Here is a 22776-nt window from a genome sequence, read left to right on the forward strand (position 1 = left end):
ATTTAAAAGAAAATTGTGGAGGTGGACCTAATCTAAAAAAAAATACCAAAAAAACAAAAAACTTTAATTAAACTTGGAAATACGATTTAAAAAAATAGCGCGGATCAGTAAGTGCATTAGCATCCATTAATCGACTCACGTGACCTTATTGCCAAATAAGGTCCGGCTACAATGTTGAACGCGCCGTTCACATTGTTTTTTTTTTTTTAAGTTAAATTCAACTTTCACAATATCTTTTTATTTTTTTTATAATTTCACAATATCTTTTTTTAATAATAAGTTGTTTGTTACAGAATAGTTACAAAACACCATCCCCTCTCTATGGTAAGAATGGCTGAAAAAAATATTAGGTACTCATGTAGAGGGTGATCCGTGCTGAAATAATAACGTTATTATTTAAAAAGCCATTCTTAACATGGGGAGGGGAGGTTGTTTTGTATCTATTCTGTACTTTAACCTTACAATTGAATAAAAAAACATATCATAAAACTTTAATTAAACTTGGAAATTCGATTTAAAAAATAGCGCGGATCAGTAAGTTCATTAGCACCAGAAATTGTTAGGTGAGATACAAAAAAGTTTCTACCAAGAAAACTAGTATTTTTTTTTTGCTATTCTTACCAAGGGGAGGATGATGTTTTGTCACTATTCTGTGCTTTTAACTAACAATTTATTAAAAAAACAAAAGGTAACTTTCACATTAGGTCCACCTCCACAATTTTTAACATGGGTAGGTTGGGGGTGTTTATTCTGAAAGCCGTTCTTAACATGGGGAGAATGGTGGTATTTATTCCAAAAGCCGTTTTTAAAAGACGAAAGACTGGTAAAAGGTTAAAACATGTGGTTAGGCATGGGTGTTGTTTATTCCGAAAGCCGTTCTTAATATGGGGAGGTTGGGAGTGTTTATTCATGGCCGTCAGTGAATTATAGTGCATAGTACAGGTCTTTATATCTCGAAAACTAATGGCCTCTGCAAATTTTAAATGAGATTTTCTTATTCAGCATAGTCGAAAATTGTGGAGGTGGACCTAATGTAAAAAAAATACCCCCCCCCCAAAAAGATATCGTGAAATTTAAATTTAAGCGCGGTAACAAAAATAAAATTAGACAGAAAAATACACCTTTGGGTTTGTACTTGTACAAAGACTTGAAAAAGTTGTCAACAAAAACAAATATATAACAAGTAAATATTTTCAAAGGCAAGATAAGTTACTTTTCTACCTAATTGGATAATTTTTAGTGTTTTTATTGGGTTTGTACTACTGTACATATAGATGCGAAAAAAGTTGTCAAAAAATAAATGCATAACAAATATTATCAAAGGCAACATATATTACTTTATTACCGAAATGGATTTTTTTTTGTTTTTTTAATGCAAAATTTTTATTCGGCTCAAAAAACACAGCGTTTACTGTTATATTTGAAAATTACAAATGGCGGCAGACTGTGTTAACACATTAGGTTTGGGAAAATGAGTTAAAACTAAAAAAAACTATACAAATACTGTTAAAAACCACTGAATACATGTCTGCCTATGTCACAGTAACATATATTGAGTGAGTTCCTGACAGTATTTTGTATAGTTTTTTTAGTTTTAACTCATTTTCCCAAAATTAATGTGTTCAACAGTCTACCGCCATTTGTATTTTTCAAATATACAGATAAACACTACATTTTTTCAAACCGATTAAACATTTTACACTAAATAAAAACACTAAAATCTTATCCAGTTAGGTAGAAAAGTAACTTATCTTACCTTTGATAACATTTATTTGTCAACAACTTTTTCGTTTCTGTGTTTAGTAATACAAACCCGTTTTATTTACTATAACGTTTAGTCGGCTCGAAGAACAGTGTTTATCAGTGTATTTGAAAAATACAAACGGTGATGGACACTGTTGATGATGTTAAGTTTGAGAAAATGATTTAAAACTAAAAAACTATACAAAATACTATCAGAAACCCACCGAATATGTCAGCCCATGTCACAATAACATATAATCAGTAGGTGACTGACATTGTTTTGTATAGTTTTTAACTGATTTTCCCAAACTTAACATATTCAACAGAGTCCGCGACCATTCGTCTTTTTCAAATACATAGATAAACACTGCGTTTTTGAGCCGATAAAACATTTTACATTAAATAAAAACACTAAAAAATTATCCAGTTAGATAGAAACGTAATTTACCTTACCTTTGCTTTCATTTATTCGTTTTTGAACAACTTTTTCGAATCTGTGTATAGTAACACCCCCCTTACCCAAATATTAATTAAAAACTCACATTTTTGAATACAATAAAAAAGAAAACTATTTAGCGTTTCAATGGTTTAGCAACTTTCGGCTTAATCCACTGAATGTTGGTCGAGCCCAATCCATGATTGATGCTAACTCCCGAGGATCCGGATCCAATTCTGCAAGAGTACCATATTTTTTTCATTTTCGCCTTTTTTTCTTTTGACTTTTTGGAGTGGATTGCTGTACTAAGAATATAAGAAACATGCATTTTCTCTTTTTATTAGAATTTTCCATTACACGAAATTAAGCCACAGCAACGCGTGGCAGGGTACAGCTAGTATATATATATATATATATATATATATATATATATATATGTATATATATATATATATATATATATATATATATATATATATATGAAGACCAGACCAAATATGGCAACGGGAAGCCCCATCAGAAGTTACTGCATGGTCAAGAATCGATTTACCAAATGGCAATACAGCAGCCCCAGTACTTTGCACCTGCTGATAGGACGGCCTCCTTAGTTGTTAGTCCAACGTTTTGGTTCCTGACTATCAGGCAGATAACGTCAGCTCAGTAAAATGTTTACCTTCAGCACCCTTATTAGTGACATAGTTACAAGGATAGAAATAGAAACAGAAAATTTCCGATATCTCAGACGACTGCTCACGCAAAAATCCTGCCGACCTAGAATCTTTATTCAATTATGATATTAGTTCATTATTGTGTTGTTCCACTATTCTATTAGTTCGTTATTCTATCATTCTTTTATTCTATTAGTTCGTTACGCTGTTATTCTGTTTGTTATTAAATTATTCTATCAGTTCGTTATTCTATTATATACTCTATTAATGCATTATTCTATTATTCTACTATTCTATATGTTCGTTATCGTTAATCTAGTACCTATTTACTATGCCTCCCCACGGGACAGAGTTAGACACAAGGGTCGTTTTTTAACGTGGAGAAAAGGTACAAAAATAAAAAATTGTCTCAGTCGTGAAGGATTTCTCCTCCACTGAAAGAGAACAAGAAATGGAAGTGCAGCATCCGAAGAACAGATACTACACTTTGATCTTAGTAGTTCATTATTAATTCGTTATTCTGTTATTTTGTTATTCTATTAGTTTGTTATTCTATATTCTGTTATTATGTTCGTTGTTATGTAATTCTAGTTCGTTTTTCTTTTATTCTGTTATTCTATTAGTTTTATTCTGTTATTCTATTAGCTCGCTATTCTGTTATTCTATTAGTTTGTTATTATGTTATTCTTTTAATTTTCTCGAAAATTAGTTCATTAGATTTCCATAAAAGTTTACATAAATTTATATGATTATGCATACATAAAACTAACGGATTTAAATTTCTTAGTAGAGAAACTGGTTTGTTTCTTAGGAAGATAAAATGCCATTAAATATAAAGAAAAAAAAAGGAAGTCTTTTATGAATGTGTAGAAGTCTCTTCGTTAGTTTTTTTTTGTTACAATTGACCAAATGTAAGCATACATGGTTATTTACATGAGAGAGCGCTTGCTGATCTCTGAAACGATTGAAAACCAACCACATCGTAATTTAACATAGAAATCTGAAAATACACAAAATTAGTTTGTTTTTAAATCCGAATAAAAACACCGATTAGTGGTTGTTTATATTATTCATGTTGTGGCGATTGCAGATGCAAGCAACTCATGTTTTAATTGCTTGATTGCTGCAATATGGCATCTGATAGACTATTCTAGACATAGAGGTGTTTATTGACTGCCATATGCTCTCAGGCATAGATTTTATTTGCCCATAAAAAATACGGAGTAATAATTTCTTTATAAGTCAATAACTGAGCTATTATCACATCGACAAGACAAAATAAACTAATATTACAGGTTTTTAAGGTACATCTATTTGCCAGAAAAAAATCTCTCTCTCATAGCATAATGAGGTTAGGGTTAGGATTATGGTTAACATTAGAGATAAATTGCTTATATCATAACGAAGCGCAACGTTCTTGATTAGCTTGGCGACCTCACGTACAGATATTTGTATGTTGCATAGCGTGTTGTCTGTTATAGGAGGAAATGCAGGGAGTTGATGGACATTGTCGCATAGGGTAGAATTAGCTGCAAAGTTCTTGGCGAATAGTCTGGCCTTGTCTGATGCTGACGAGATGACCTCAGGTCCATTGATGATAGTTGGGATAGAACGCATGCTTCTGTTCAGGATCCTGTTTGCTATCTGCCAGAACTGGTGGGAACCAAGCCGCTGCTCAGCTACTTTGGATTTAATGGACTGAACATATAGCTTTCTTGCATTTTTATTACCCTTTTACAGTGGTTGCTGGCAGTCCTGAAAGCAGCTTTAGTCTCATTACATCTATTACGTCGGTAGCTATGGAAAAAGTGATTTCTGTGCATGATGGCAGCAGCACATTCAGGGGAGAACCATGGCTGGCTGTTAGGTTTTTGTTGGAATTTTTTGGATGGTATTAATCGGTCTATGCCTACAATTAACCATTCGGTTAGGTCTGATACTATAGAGGACACATCCTTTTTAAACATGGAATGCAGAGGTAGGTCAGATATGAATGTACGGAAGCTATCCCAGTCAGCCATAGAGTATCGATATACAGTACGGTGGAGAGGTACGTCTGAAGACTTATTACATTTCATTTTTATCTTAACTGCTACAACAGAGTGGTCAGAGGATCCCAGAGGAGATAGAACGGAGCATGAACACAGCCCAAGGGAAGTTGTGAGGAAAAGGTCTAGATATTGACCGGATATATCGGGCACACGGGTGGGTTCGTGAACAATCTGAGTGAGGTCATAGGCAATGACAAAATGATGACAAAACTTCCCCTCGTCATCGGTTTTATTTGAGTGGGTCAGCCATTCTACATTATGGACATTGAAGTCACCGCAAATGTGAATGTTAGCCGGAGGATGAGCAGACAGGATGTGGTCAATTTTCTCAGATATGCTCTTAAAGATAGTAACCCCACTGTTGTGGGGGCGATAGAGGGCAAATATAAATGCAGTGGTGTAAGTTAGGGTCTTCTCTGGAGATATCCCTACCACATGGAAAGCCATCTTTGATGTAGGCACATATTCCATGCCCATGGCGCATCTTGGGGGTCAGATTTAGATGTTGAGTTAGAGTATCCTTTAATTATGAATTCGTCTAGAGAAGTGGTTGGCCCTATGCCAGTTTCACTTAGAAAGAATATGTCCGGTTTCGTCTCCTGTAATTGTGTTTCAACCTCTGGAAGGTTGGAACGTAGACCCCTGATGTTGGAGAAGGAGACCTGGTAGTAGGGGTCTACGTTGGCGGATTGGGTTCTAGATTTATTTGTGTTTCTTTTTTGGAGATTTGTCATGATTGTTGAGGTTTTGGGGTTTGTGGAGCAGGTCGGTAGACTTGGTTGGAGCAGGACAGAGAGGGAAAATAAGAGAGAAAAAAGACAAGATTTTTTTTTTGGTAGCAGATGATAAGGTAAAGCCGTAACAATTACCCACTAGTATCGCATCGAGAGGCCCTACCAGAAACTACTGTATGGCCCAGAATCCACTCACCAAATGGCAATACAGCAGCCCCGGTACTTTGCACCTGCTGATAGGACAGCCTCCTTGGTGATTAATCCAAGGTTCGGATCCTTGACTATCAGGCGGGTAATGTCAGCCCAGATGAAACGTTTACCTCCAGCACCCTTACTAGTGACATGACCACAAGGATAGACATAGAAACAGAAAATTTCCGACATCTCAGGCTACTCTTTACAAAGTACTACCGACCTAGAAAGCAGCTTTTCTTCACCTTTTGTCAGAAAAATCATTCATTGGAAATGGGGACTGAAGGACAAAAAAAAAAAAAAGAGAAGCGAGAGTTACTGGAGCTGCCGATAACACATCCACATGCATTATCTACTCTCCATTGAGAAAATAAAATAAAATAAAATAAAATATAAAAGGTGAGAAGGACTTATTAATATCTACTTAGTAGAAGTCCGTTGTCCCATTCCCGGCTGAGGGTAGTACTTGAAGATAGTCTCCCCATCCATGTTAATGCATGGATACTTTTTGCCTTTATATAGGTCGAGCTGGGATGTTAAACCGTTCCAGCTCCACCCCATAATAAATATGCTTTAATGGAAATTTTATCAAATTGAAAAATCTGGTTATTTTTAACTCGTTTAAAAAGCTGGTTAAAAAGTAATACTTTAGGGTTATGTATTAACTTTAGCTCGAAGTAATGCATACTTTAGAAGAAAAAAGCCGCGTGTTTTTGAGTTCAGATAATATGCAAATATAATTTGGGAAATGTTTAATTTCATGGGAGACTATTTTTTTTTCTCGTTTTAAATATAAGAAAAAGTATTGGTTAATAATAGTATTTTTGACAAAGATTTAGGAGAAAGATAAGAAAACAAGACAAATATTCAGGATTAAAGTCAAACCTGTGATAAAGAAAAAGAGAACAAATAAAGTAAACATGTTAGTGTTTTTAGATTAGTAGGCTGCAAAAGTTACGAATAGAAAAGTTTCTTAGCTTTTGGGACCGTAGAGTTCGACTTAGCTTGGAGTCGATAGCTTAAAGAGGAGGAATGCCAGCCAGTCAGCCTGCTTTTATGCCGATATTTAAAGGATATGTTGGGTGGCGGTGGTCAGGGGGGGATCTTGGTGAGTATTGTATTTTTATTTATTTCTTTTAAATTCAACATTGAATTATCTATCTAATGCCAGAATGTTCGACCACCCCATAATAAATATGCTATAATGGAAATTTTATCAAATTGAAAAAATCTGGTTATTTTTAACTCGTTTAAAAAGCTGGTTAAGAAGTAATACCTTTAGGGTTATGTATTAACTTTAGCTAGAAGTAATGCATACTTTAGGAGAAAAAAAGCCGCGTGTTTTTGAGTTCAGATAATATGCAAATATAATTTGTGAAATGTTCAATTTCATGAGAGACTTTTTTTTTGTATTTATCATAAAGAACCCAGGAGCCACCAAAGTGGTATGAGAGGAACGTGTTCATAGCATGCGTTAAACATGGCTTGAATGTCTCCCTTAAGTCTTTGAAACCAGTGGTATTCATAGGACTGGTTGATTCCATTTAGTTCTGAAATAGGGGTGATTTGTACCGCACAACAATTATTTATTATTTTTTTGTTTCTTTTTCATCCAATTTTTTCCCATTTCATTCCGATCATAATTCTCCATTCCTGACCGAATGATCATCCTCCTCCTCCTCTATCATCATCATCATCATCATCATCATCATCATCATCATCATCATCATCATCATCTCCTGTATTTTTTAAACGGACGAAAACTTTGGTTCATAACTAATCCAAACTTTCACCGCCCGTTAACAAATCTTAACCGAATTCCAAACTACTGAAATTCCATCCATTCCTCTGCATTTCCTCACTAGTTAATAATTAATGATTGCATCTTTTATCTTTGCATTTCCATTAAAAATATTTACAGATACAGCAACACATTTTCTGCCGCGAAATTGAATCAGCTCAGCAGTTGGTTGCTTTTCGCAGTAGAAACATTTGAAGATGAAAAATTTCGTTTAATTCTTTCATTCTAAAATTTGTGTGTCAGGAGTGAAATACTCTCTTTTCTTAGTTCATTTTATTTTACTTGTTCGTTTGCACCGTCCTCGAAATATAGAAATAAACACTATTTCACATAAATGTAAGAATTCCATATTTTTATTCATTCATTCAAGTGGTGCCCTGTCTGGCTCAGGCATTGACGGCTATGACTCTCCATCTATCTCTTTCCTTTGAGTCATTCGTGAATTCATTGTTGCTCATCATTCCCATCCCTATTCATGCTGTTTTCTTGAAAGTTTCTGACGTATTGCCGCAGCTTTCTTTGCAGTTGTACAGAAAGTAGGTTGCAGTTTCTTTCTGTCCGAGCAATGCCCATAATAAGCGATTGTCTTGACCATTGTACCCAAAGGGATCTTCTGCCCAGCACAACGAGATATGAAATAATGAACAGGATTATTCCTCATTGCTTCCGTATTACGTCAGTCACCAGCTTTCCATGACCTCACGTTGCCTTGATCAGGAGGCTATAGTGAATTCCCAACCTTGCCCATTGGTCTTTCACCGACTTAGCGGAGGGAAGTAGGCGTCTTTTCTTTTAACAGCAGTGCTGCCTCCCACCACCCTAATATAATATAATTTTATATCATTGCAAATTATTCCCGCACGTTCAAAACAATAAACTTAACGAGCCTGTGTGAAATACCAATTTCTGATAAAAGGAGTAGCGCGACATTGCTCCTCAAACAGAGGCAAACAGCTTTAGAAATAACCCAATGCTTTTCAAGGCCAGAGAAAACAAGCAAACGACTACACACCTTGCAAACACACGCATTCATTAACAAAGATCAACATATACACACACTGACGCAAGACAATTGAATGCTCAACTCACGTACACCGAACTTCACACATTCATGCACTGACAAAGGCCGCATACGCACAAATGTCAGTTGAACCAACACCACCAAAACACAAAACCTATTAACTGATAAATGACGTCATGCATATGTCATATATTGTAATGATTCGTGTCAAAATAAAAGCGGCTAAAGTTTATTTAAAAAAGAAAAAAATATGTAAGGAATCAATACGAATAGAAACCTTTTTCTACAGCATGTGTAAATATTTTGTAGCCAATGGCGACCCCTATCATTCAAACCTGACCCGGCAGCCACTGCGGGCAATATACCGTTAGCACAACCCCCCTTTCCTTCTTTCAAACACACTCTCTCCCTTCTCTCTCTGAAAGGTATGACGCGAGAAAAAAAAGATCGTTTATTAGTGGGTAACAAATAAAGGAACTCAGTCATTGATCAACGAGAAGAGAAAGAAGAAAAAGGTCTGACTGGAAAATCAAGGAAGCTGGGAGAAAACAAGATTTATAAAGCCTTTTGGATTGAGGCTACCGTTGGGACAAAACGTCCTAACATTGCTCCATAATCCCACACGACATTAATAGGGCCTTACGGCACCTCTGTACTCTAAGCCATGATTCATGCGGGATGATAAGAAAAGCAGGACTGTTATAAAGGCGGAATAAATCCTGCAGCATTATTTACTTTGAGAGAGAGAAAGAGAGAGAGAGAGAGAGAGAGAGAGAGAGAGAGAGAGAGAGAGAGAGAGAGAGAGAGAGTTGATCCCACTGAAGAGGACATGTCTCGCTAATCAAACCAGGACTTGAATTCATAGCGAAATGACAGAAAAAATGGCTACGCGCCCGGATCAACCCAACGGAGATGTCTACACATGAGAAGGTCTTACGCGCCGACAGATTTTCCAACGCAACAGAAAAGGGCCAATCCTTGAAAATATCTACGCATTGATTAAAAACTGGAATATATTAAAGTGTATTTGTATAAATATAGATATCTACACCGGCGAATGGCGAATACACCTACAGATTATTCAATGTGGCAGAAAATGACGAATCCCGGAAAATACCTACGCCTTGATTAATAGCCGAAATACATGTAATACGAGTTTTCCACATTCCAAAGACCAACAGATTACTATCGCATGTTAACCTCATTCCAAATTCTAAAATTCGATTAATATTTTTACTGAACATAATTTGAAAACAACTTTTACATACTTATTCAATTAAAAACAAGTAAAAAGAAAAGAAAAAAAACAACGGCATTTATACAGGGTGTCCCAATAAAATATATACACTCTTTAAATTATCTTAACTTGCGACATACATACGCTATGCCACGTTCCGAAGAGATGTTTAGGAATAAAGAATGCCACTTCCAGCAGGATGGAACACTTCTACTATCATCATGACGTAAGAGCATATCTTGATAGTCACCTACGAAACAGATAATTAGGACGAAGAGGAAGTATCGAGTACTGTTCACGCTCACCGGATTTGACCCCCTCCCAATGAATTTTTTTCTCTTTTTGGGGGGTGGGTGGAGGCATGTTAAACATAGGGTTCACACCACAAAACGAGCTACAATGAATGAGTTGAAAGCAACCATTGAAAGAAGATGTGTCAACATACCAATTTAATTGATTGGGAATGTTTTCGATTTAATCAGTGAGCATTGTTAGCTGTTCATGGACCACAATATCCAATTATTTGGACACTCATAAATAATTGGATGATTTCTATGTTTGTCTACAGTATTTTGATGTATGAAATTGTTCTTTCTTATAATAAATGTTGTTTTTATGGTAATTTAAAGAGTTTTATTGTGACACCATAATTCAGCCTTGCCTCGACAGTCGAGCTGTTTAATTTTTTTTACGCACATTTTATCTTTCTTTTAATAATATATTGGAAGTCTTTCCCTTTTCCTTGTACCTATTTGTGAATTATTCCATGGATTTCTGCCTTTTGGATTACTTTGGATCATCTTCTATTTACGCGATTCTCTTGGATTTTACTTGTGCGAATGGAAATTTAACTAATTTCTTGGATTCTGCATCTTTGGATTTTACCGCCATTGGATACTTTACCCTTACCAGACTGTCCATTCACGTGAAATCACTTTTTTATTCACCTTATTCCCTCTGCTTCACATTTTGTTATCAAGTAAGATCTATAACTTACTTGCAGTTTTATGTAATACTTTTGCAACCAAAATCCGATCCCGCATTTTGCTAAATCCTACCCTCTGATGAGAAGGAAAGTATTTCTTCGAAACTCCGCAGATTAAGGACTATCCACTTAGTTAATGTTTCCTTTTTAAAATTAAATATGTTTTTAACTCTTTTTCAAAGTGTTTTTTAACATGTTTTATTAACTACTTGTTCTTATTATAAGCTCTATCTCCTATTTGGTTTTATCGAGCTTTTACATCTGGTTGAGATTACTTTATAAATATTAATTCTTTAATATTTATAATTTACTTTAGTTTTGCCATCTTGGATCATTTTGGTAAACTTAACTGTAATTCTTATATATATATATATATATATATATATATATATATATATATATATATATATATATATATATATATACTAGCAAACCTCCTGGCATTGCCCGATAGTAAATATGCTTAAATTTTTTTATTTCGATGAATGTAGATTTCGTATTTATAAGTATATTATATTGGACACAATATGTTATAATGATTTAAAAAGTGAAAAGATGACTCATGTGCCACCACCGAGAATCGAAACCAAAACGTTTAGCTTACGATTTACTTTTTCCTTTGACGTTAATGCCTGACCTATACAGATATGTTTGGTGTAAGGCTAAAAATTATAACATGAACCAATAGCTATTATGTTACGCATTCATATTCATAATGCCATTGTTCGACACTCATCTGGCAAATTCTATTTTTTTAATTCTCACACGTTTGCACCGATTTTCCCCGGCTAAAACCAAGTTTCGCGTGGGTTCGAATACCCTATATTTACATTAAGTTTTATGTCTGACAAAGGAATTTGGTAGGCAAACATTTTTAAACAAATATATACACATATATAAATATATATGGAAAGAGGCTTGTGTTTACTGTAATGTTTTTATGCAAATATTACGCAAATATTAATCATGTAGAATATCTTCATGAATACAATTACACATAATAGTTAACTAAAGATAATCATCCTATAAGAAAACCGAAAAAATTGTTGGGAAAAATTAAAATCAATGTTTAAAAGAATGTGAAAATTAGCTAGATCTTTTGTAGTTGAATGCAGTTCCAGGACCCCTATATAACAAAGTTGTATTTTCTTTTTAAATAAATAGAAAAAAGGGTTTTTAATATGAAAAAAACAAACAAATCTATAGAAGTATATATATGTGTGTGTAGGGGGTATGTTGATATGTGTGCGTATATACGAGGATCCTTCAATAATTTCCAGATTTTTTTCGTATGGGCACTTTTATTAATAGTACGAACATGAAACTCTAGTCCAATTCGAAGTAATTTTCTTCGGCTGTAATATACTTGCTCTACCGTTCCTACACCTTTTGAAAAGCCCCATGGAAGCCCTTTTATGCGAGCGTGTAAATGACCTCCGTCAACTCCTCTTGTAGCGCCTTAATTGTTGCATAACGACAGCTTCTAAAGTTTTTCTGGGCTTAAGGAATAACCAAAAGTCACAGGGAGCAAGGTCTGAAATTAGAGAGGGTGATGCCCATCTTCGTCAAATAGTCTGCGTCAAGGATGGAGTTGTGAACTGGGGCATTGTCCTGGTGGAAATGGTTTGACCTTTACTTCTGATCTGAAATGGAACACGTACATCAAGTCTGTTGGCGAGGTCGCTAGGAAGATGGTAGGATCTTCTACCGCTCCAGAAGATATCTCACTACTGATGCAATTCTCTATCTGTATAAAAGCCAAGTACGTCCAAGGATGGAGTACTGCTGCCACATCTGGACAGGAGCTGCTAAAAACAGCCTATCCTGCCTTGACCGAGTACAAAATAGACTTCGTGGCTTAGTGGGGGATACTCTTTTCTCTTCCCTGCAACTTCTCTCCCACAGAAGAGATGTTGCAAGCCTGTCTTTGTTTTACCGTTATTTCCATCGCAAGTGCTCGTCTGAGCTCCAATCTCTGCCCCCCCCGGCCAATCTTTTACGATGAACACTCGTCTAGCTGAAACCACTGTCATTAATTTCCCCACTCTTTATCTGCGCCTAAATCAAAGCATAGATTCCATGAGCAAACCTTCTTTCTTAGAAGTGCACACCTGTGGAACTCTCTTCCGTTTGCCTGTTTCCCACCTGACTACAACTTGGATGTCTTCAAGTCCAACATAAACAAATTCCTGATGAACCTCCCCCTTAAGTAAGACACTTTATCAAATATCCAATACTAACGATTACTACGATACTATCCCATTGGTTACTGTACATGCAATAACCCTTATCCTGAGTGGCTTCCGGGCCTTGATAAGTGGTGACCTCAGAGTAAAAAAAATGCCACTGACCCGATTTGAAGAGTGCTGGCTACTTCCGACGGAATTTCTTCCAGAACACCTTTAAAATCTAAGCATATCAGCATAGTATTCCTTGTTGACTGTCTGACCAGTGAAAAACCAGTGTATATAGATCATATGCATGCTGTCAAAAAAAAAAAAAAAAAAAAGTAAAAGGGGATCATAAGTTTCTGGGTGGATAGCTCTGTCTGGCATTCTTGGGTCTGAAAGGGCCAGCATGCTTCCACAGGGAACTCTGTCTCTTGGTCTGGATCATAGCAGTAGATTCAGCTTTCATCGAAGGTTACCAGAGCATCAAGAACTGCAGGATCTGAATTGATCGGCTCGACCATCTCACTGTTGTCTTGACAACGTCTTTCTTTCTGATCTTCTCTGAACACCTCTTGGGAAAACTTTGCACACATCTTCTGCATCTTCAGTTCCTCGCGAATAATTGTGTATACAATTCCCGCACTTGCATCAAACTGTGCACTTATTTTCTGCATAGATACACGACGGTCCTTATACATGAAATTCTTTATTTGACCAATCAACTCTGATGTTCTGACTTCCTCCTCCTCCTCCTATACCTCTCATAATCTATTACAGACTGCCTGCCTTCCTTGAATCTCCTATACCATTCAAAAACTGATTCTCGATTAATGCAAGATGGCACAAACGCAGTCTGTAGCAATCTAAACGTTTTTGTGGCACGTTTTCCAAGTTAAAACAATCTTATTGCATATTATTCTTCTAAAGTGTCCTCACGTCCAGCTTGCATTTTTGAAAGTCACCAACTGTAACAATCATGCTTTAGTAGGGTGTATTTCACTTCCTGTCGGAGCTGTTCATTTGAACCTGAAATCATAAAAATTAGTCAGCCATCTCATGAGCTGTATAGCAACAACATACTGAGTTTTCAAGAGTCTAAGACAATTTTTAATGCTTGTACAAAACATTCTAGTAATTTACTGAAGGCACCCTATGTACTATTAATAACTTTATGTGCATATGTATAAATATATTATAATGTTTGACTCATGTCAAAGTAACCTACATCTAAAATTTCAAGTGCTTAAACCCAAAATTGACGGACGAGTTTGGTAGAGTCTTCAAATATAAACTATTTCAACTTTGACCTCTTGGCAGTCAAAATTTCACCCCAAAAACTGATAAAAAAGCTTACTGCATGTCTGAATATCCTTTATGTAACATTTCAAATGTTTAGACCCAAAATTTGTTGAATAATTTACTAGAGACCGCAAAGGTCAAATATTTTGAACTTTGACCCTTTGCAACCAAATTTTCGGCCATAAACCAATTAAAAAGCTTGCCCCATGTCCGAATACACTTTATGTAAACTTTTGAATGTTTAAACCCAAAATTGGTTGATTAAATTGTTAGAGAAACCGCAGAGGTCTCAATTAAAAAAAAATTTGACCTCCAATTTTGACTCCTTAACATTTATTGTTTTGGGCTCAAATCAAAGTAAAAAGTTTGATCCATGTCCAAGTAACCTACATCTGCATTTCAAGTGTTTAGACCAAAAATTGACGGAGGCGTTTGGTAGAGTTTTTCAAAGGTCAAATCGTTGAACTTTGACACGTTAACAGCCACATTTCTGGCCGAAAACCGAGAAGATTTTTCCAAATCTCAATACCCTTTATGTCAAACCTCGAGTCTGTAGACTGAAATTTGACAGAGTAGTTTGATAGGACAATGTACACACACAGACAAACAATTACACTTATATAAGTGTGTGTGCATTTATATATAAATTTCACTTATATATATATGTGTATATATATATATATGCATATATGTTTGTATATACATATATGTGTGTGTGTATTTATATAAATATGCGTGTGTATATATATATATATATATATATTTCTATATTGCTCTGTAATTACATTGAGCTTCTTAGATAAGGATCGGTATATTATAAGAAAATATATTTCTACATAAATATATATATATATATTTATATATATATATATATATATATATATATATATATATATATATATGTGTGTGTGTGTGTGTGTGTGTGCGTGTGTGTGTGTGTGTGTGTACAGCCTTGGTCAAAATTATGTAGCACCAATGAAAAATCGAAATTATGATCCAAACTTATATATTTAAATGTAAAGAATAGAGTCAACATAAATAAATCTATTTTAACAACAATAAATATTTGTCCTCCGTTTTTCTTTGTACCAGCTTTTATTCTTTTATTCTTTTATTCTTTTATTCTTTTTTATATATTATTGGCTAAATTGTTTCAGAGGCTAGGATCTATTTTCTTTAGATTTATTTATTGCTACACTTTATGAAATTTGGCCTCTAATGCTTTTTTTGATGAACTTTTGTGCATTTTCACTTTTTCTCTAGATGTCCACAAAGTTTCAATGGGATTTATGTCTGGATATTGAGGGGGCCACTTCATCATTGTAATCCTTTTTTTTCTCAAGCCAACCCATTAAAACTTTTGTAGCATGGCATGGTTCATTGTCTTGTGTGAAGATTACATCACTTGAAATATTATTATTAAATATTTTAGTCAACGAGGTTTTGTAAACCTGGTAAAGAACGTTAGTATAAATTATAGAGTTCATTCTGCCCTCGCATGTGCACAACATTGAAGTGCCCGAAGGAGCCATGCAGCCCCAAATTAAATCAGCTTCCCGTTCCGAATTTGACAATTGAAACCACACAATCAGGATGACATGTCTCTCCTTCCCTACGGCAAACATAAACCGCTTCAGGAGTGCCAAAAATCGGATGAAAAAAAAATTAGAATTTGCCACAATTTTTGAATAGATGTTATAGATGTGTATTCACATAAAAAGTTTAATTGATCCTTTCAAAACTTATGAAATAGAAGTTGTTAACGTACCTCAAAGTTACTGTCGTCAGACCAAACAATTTTGTCTCAATCACCAGGTGCCCAATTTTCTTGTGTTTTTTTTTTTTTTTTGCAAATTCCAGCCATTTTTTCTTGTTGGCCTGAGACAATATGGCTTTTTCCTTGCTTTTCATCTTTTTTGTTGGGGATGCACCCCTACTACTTGGAATAATGAACTATTTCCTGACGTCACTTCTGTTCATGACATCACTTCCGGGTAACGAGAACCGTTTTATCAGAGGAGTCAGAAACAGACACGCGGAGAGTATGGTCGTCACAACTAGTCCAGCAGTGAGCAAAGATATTGTTCCATTACCTCTTTTATGTATTTTTGTTAATACATATTTAATTGTTGCTGTGTATTTCTCATCGATTATTCAAAAACTAACACCACAAAACTGACGAGCGAGGATTTCAAACTTACACAAGAAACCCCAAAAACACTTTGGCAACGAAAAAATCCGTATTTACCCAAGTATTCAACAATTAACACCACAACACTTTTATTCCTGCTTCTCCCTGGTAAACTATGATTTTGTTAGACATTTATTTTGAAGTGTCTAACAAAAAGCATAGTTTACCAGGCTACAATATTTGCCAACAAAAACCGAATATCAAGAAATATTACGTAGGCATGACCTCCTTAGATTTCAAAACCAGATATTATGACCATAAAAATACGTTAAAAAGCAAACAAAAAACAAACAAAAACAAAATGCCGAATGAAAACGTCACTAGCAAACCAATACTGGAAACTTAAAGAAAGTTGAATGGAAAATAGTTAGACAAGCAAGTACATGTAGATCATGCCTGAATGAAAAATTCGATATCCTATTTTTAAAGAACCCCAACATCTATTAAACTGTAAGAGAGAAATAGCGAACAACTGTGTGTACAGGATAAACTTTACTCTAAGGTAGCGATACGGAATAATCTTAAAATTTACAATAACAATGGAAAATAAATGAATAAATATAAAATAAAAATAAAAATGAATAAAATAAAGAAAAAAAATAAAAGAAAAAAATAAAATAAACATACATATTCATAAATAATTTATATATGTTATATAAATAATTTATATATCCGAAATATAAAATAAAACACAAAATAACATATCTACCTACACTTAGGTTTAAAGTAGGTCAACTTACCCAACAAAGAATATCTGCCTTTCCCATAAAACACACAAAGGAGATGGGTGAACCTGATGACAACTATTCCTTTGTCCTGTAAGTACCCTCCCATTGGCTGATTAGGATGGGCGTGGCTGCAACTAGAAAGCTGATTGGCTAACTAGAAAATTTAATAGCATACGCGTATATAAAAAGGCGTGCTAACCAAAACTTTCGCATAAGCCTGACGAATTCTCACGAGAATGAAACGTGGAATATTCTGTGTAGCTTAATTGCCATATATATTTTCATAACTTACTACCTATATCTACGTATGTATCGAACACTGTTGAAGTAAATACTGGAAATTTACGCATAAAATTTTATCTTTGTCTATTAATTTCTGTGATTAAATGTAATGTATATATATATACATATATATATATATATATATATATTAAGTAATGTGATCTATAATTTAAAAGTTTTAAAAAATTTTTTAATTTAAAAATCAAAATTTAATTAAATTAAAAATCAGTTTCATAAGAAGGAACAACAACAAAGTCAATTATCTGTACGATCGTTTCGGAAATCCGTGCTTTTTATTTGTGGTATACATGAAGTCACGTAGAACAATTATACATAGTTTTTTTGGTAAGCACGGTCTCCTCATCAGCAAATTTAGGAGGATTTCTATTGAATTGAAAAGACACCAAAAATAAACCTAGCATTAACGGAAACAATTTACTGCACGAGCGTCGCCCTTTTTAAAATTCATCATTCAATAAAATAAAAAGCTATAGCAAACATCTAAATGACTACTTTAAATACAGTTCCTGATTTCAAAAAAAGAAAAACCAAAAGGTAATTATATATCTATATATTTTTAAATCAAATTTATTATGTAAATTCAAAAAAAATATATATTTTTTCTACTCATTTCTCTCTCTAACCTATACCAATTTTCTTATTAATTTTCTTATAAATTTTAAATCCAAACCTTTTACTTCAATTTTTCAGATTCATCTGCCTTACTGTTAATGCTAGGTTTATTTTTGGTGTCTTTTCAATTCAATAGAAATCCTCCTAAATTTGCTGATGAGGAGACCGTGCTTACCAAAAAAACTATGTATAATTGTTCTACGTGACTTCATGTATACCACAAATAAAAAGCACGGATTTCCGAAACGATCGTACAGATAATTGACTTTGTTGTTGTTCCTTCTTATGAAACTGATTTTTAATTTAATTAAATTTTGATTTTTAAATTAAAAATTTTTTTAAAACTTTTAAATTATAGATCACATTACTTAATATTGAATTAGCTCTAGGACATTTAACTATCGAGCTTATTATATATCTAAATTACAACGAGCATTTCCTGTATTTTAATTAAACTAGTAATTTCACTATTACATTAAAATACACTTAGCTCTTTAGACTATTATTCTAATCTCCTTTAAATTATTAGCTCCCTATAACAGGTTGAGTTTATATACGTAATTGTAGATATGTTTCATAAGAAGGACATACAATTATCAACTAAATGCATCCCCATACCCCCTAAAGACACCTTTATAACTAGCTTAATTACAAGTATAAATACATTTATAAGGAACTTGAGATGGAAAGCCTACCATTTTGATAATTACCAAAGTGAAACCACAGAACCAATACACCACCAACCTGGAGAAATAAAAGAAACCATCCTCAGACAAGACAATGAAGAAAGAAAAGCAGCGAAATACTACAGACTAAAAACATACAAAAACCCTAAGAGAAACATAGACACTGAAAATTTTGAAAATGACTTAATCAACCTAATTAAAAATATTAAGTTTAAGAAAAATAAAAAATATATCACTCCAACACTTAAAAAAATAAATAAATTTTCAAAATCTATTTCTACAAGCCACCAAAATAAACTCATAGTACCGGCAGATAAAACTGGAAATTTCTACACAATGGACTATATACAATATAAAAATCTAATATATAAAGAACTTAATAAAAATTATAAAACTACTAATAAATCAGCACTAAATAAAATAAATAATGATGCAAAAAACATTTTAACTAAACTTAAAATAGATAAATACACAGAAATAACGGTACCAGGTACCCCGAGATTTACTTTAAAAGACCACAAACACAGCTTCAATATTAACCCTACTATTAGACTCATTTGCCCCTCGAAATCAGATATAGGACTGGTTAGTAAAAAAATATTAGATAGAATTATCCCCAAAATTAAATCCATAATAAAATACCCACTATGGCAATCTTCAAACCAAGTAATCGACTGGTTTTCTAATATTCAAAATAAAAATAATATTAAATTTCTTTCTTTTGACATTGAATCATATTACCAATCTATATCACCTATCCTACTTAATAAATCTCTATTAATGGCACGAAAATAAACTAATATAACTCAAGACGAAATTAAACTAATACTTATAGCTAGACAGTCTTTAATAACATTTGATAATAAATATTGGACCAGGAAAAATACCCCTAACCACTTCAACATTTTAATGGGATCGACGGACTCGACTCAGGTCACTGATCTAGTTGGCCTTTTCCTTTTAAATGAAATACATTGTATACTCCATAAACAATTCAAACTTGAAGGAGGGCTATATAGAGATGATGCACTTTTCATAACGAATTCTACTAATAAAAATTATGAAAATGCAATTAAAGCTCTACATAAATTATTTAAAAATTATGGACTTAGTATAAAAATCGACCCTAATAAAAAAAGTGTTAATTTCTTAGACATAACCTTAAATCTTGAAAATTCTACCTTTGAACCATACCATAAACCTAACCAATCACTTCTATATGTCCACAATCAATCAAACCACCCTAAATCAATATTAAAATCAATAGTTCCCAATATCGCTCTAAGAATTTCTAGACTGTCTTCTACTAAATCAATATTTACCAAAAATGAAAAATACTATAATGAAGCCCTTAAAAACTCTGGATATAATTCACAAATTAAATTCATAAATGAAAATGATAGAAGCATAAACTGCATTAAAAATAAACCTATTAAGAGCGTAATAACATATAATATGGCAATGTCTTCCCGTATACGAGTTAAGAAAAATAACCAGGAGACAAAAAAAGATAAAACCAAACTAAAAATATTAGATAATAATATAAATAAACAACAAACTAAAACCCGCAAACGTAAGAATAGACACAAGGAGATCCTATGGTTCAACCCCCCGTATTCCAAAAACCTAGAAACAAACATAGCTAGAGAATTTTTTAAAATATTAGATAAGAACTTTAAAGCCCCCCATAGATATAATAAGATTTTCAATAAGAACACAATTAAAGTCTCTTACTCTGCTATGCCCAACCTTCATCAGAAAATAATTAGCTCTAATAATAATAAAATTAATAAACTACAAAATGCAACTATACAAAATACATCGGACTGTAACTGTAGAAGAAAAAATAAATGTCCCCTACAAGGCTCATGTAAAATTAAAAATGTTATCTATAGCTGCACAGTATCAAAAACTCCAAATATACAAGAACCTATCAACAGCCATAACTCAACTACCAGATTAAATAATAACACCAACTTAAATCAATCTACCGATCAATTATTAACCAACCCACCACATTATAATCCAACAATAGACCTAACGGAAAATAATCATAATAATCAAGAGGTAATATATATTGGTTCCACATCTGGCCCAATAAAACATAGAATTTCAACGCACAAACATTCTTTTAAAAATAACTCTCTATCAAACCAAACTACTCTATCCAACTATATTTGGCAACTAAAAAATAGCAATATTTCTTTCAACTTAAAATGGCAAATAATTGAGACTTGCAAATCATATAAACCAGGAGATAAATTTTGTACATTATGTACAAAAGAAACCCTAAAAATTTTAAAATATGAAGATATAAAAATCACAACCAAACTAGTAAATTCAAGACACGAGATTCTATCGTGTAATCATAAACGTTGGTTTAAATTTAATAAATATAAACCACCTTAAATCATTAAAAATTACTCATTAGTAAAAATAGATTTTTTTTTTCTAATAAATTAAGTTAAACCAATTACCGCCCTTAGACTCGTAAATCAAATAATAAATAAAGCCATGACAATTATCTCCCCTTAAAAACTTGCAAAAAAAAAAAAAAAAATAAAAATAAAAAATAAAAAAAAATACTCTCTCTCTATAGATATTAACTGTAGCGTCTCTAAATCAAAATACGCTAACGGAAACAATTTACTGCACGAGCGTCGCCCTTTTTAAAATTCATCATTCAATAAAATAAAAAGCTATAGCAAACATCTAAATGACTACTTTAAATACAGTTCCTGATTTCAAAAAAAGAAAAACCAAAAGGTAATTATATATCTATATATTTTTAAATCAAATTTATTATGTAAATTCAAAAAAAATATATATTTTTTCTACTCATTTCTATCTCTAACCTATACCAATTTTCTTATTAATTTTCTTATAAATTTTAAATCCAAACCTTTTACTTCAATTTTTCAGATTCATCTGCCTTACTGTTAATGCTAGGTTTATTTTTGGTGTCTTTTCAATTCAATAGAAATCCTCCTAAATTTGCTGATGAGGAGACCGTGCTTACCAAAAAAACTATGTATAATTGTTCTACGTGACTTCATGTATACCACAAATAAAAAGCACGGATTTCCGAAACGATCGTACAGATAATTGACTTTGTTGTTGTTCCTTCTTATGAAACTGATTTTTAATTTAATTAAATTTTGATTTTTAAATTAAAAATTTTTTTAAAACTTTTAAATTATAGATCACATTACTTAATATTGAATTAGCTCTAGGACATTTAACTATCGAGCTTATTATATATCTAAATTACAACGAGCATTTCTTGTATTTTAATTAAACTAGTAATTTCACTATTACATTAAAATACACTTAGCTCTTTAGACTATTATTCTAATCTCCTTTAAATTATATATATATATATATATATATACATATATATATATATATATATATATATATATATATATATATATATATATATATATATATATATATATATATATATCAACGCTCTGATCTCCGCCTGGCATCAACTGAAATGAATGGCTCTCATCTCGGAGAGGCTCCATGTTTTGACAAGCTTCTGGGTCTGACCTTTACTTCTGATCTGAGATGGAACACGTACATCAAATCTGTTGCCAAGGCTGCTGGAAAAATGGTGGGATCATTCTACCGCTACAATAGATACTTCACTGTTGATGCAATTCTCTATCTGTATAAGAATCAAGTACGTCCAAGAATGGAGTACTGTTGCCACAAGCACCTTATGTCTGATAGCGTTCAATATAGACTTCTTAACCTAGTGGGTGATGCCCTTTTCTCTTAATGATTATAGCCGTGTTTTTTTTCCGACAAGACTAATTCTGGTCTCCTTGCTTCAATCACATTATCACATTGGATATTCATACCCCATAATAATATCATATTATCACTCTTTACCGCCCCTTTCTGGAAAAT

This window comes from Euprymna scolopes, chromosome 22 (assembly GCF_053919585.1).
Source record: "Euprymna scolopes isolate OS-2025 chromosome 22, ASM5391958v1, whole genome shotgun sequence".
NCBI classification, from domain to species: Eukaryota; Metazoa; Mollusca; class Cephalopoda; order Sepiida; family Sepiolidae; genus Euprymna; species Euprymna scolopes.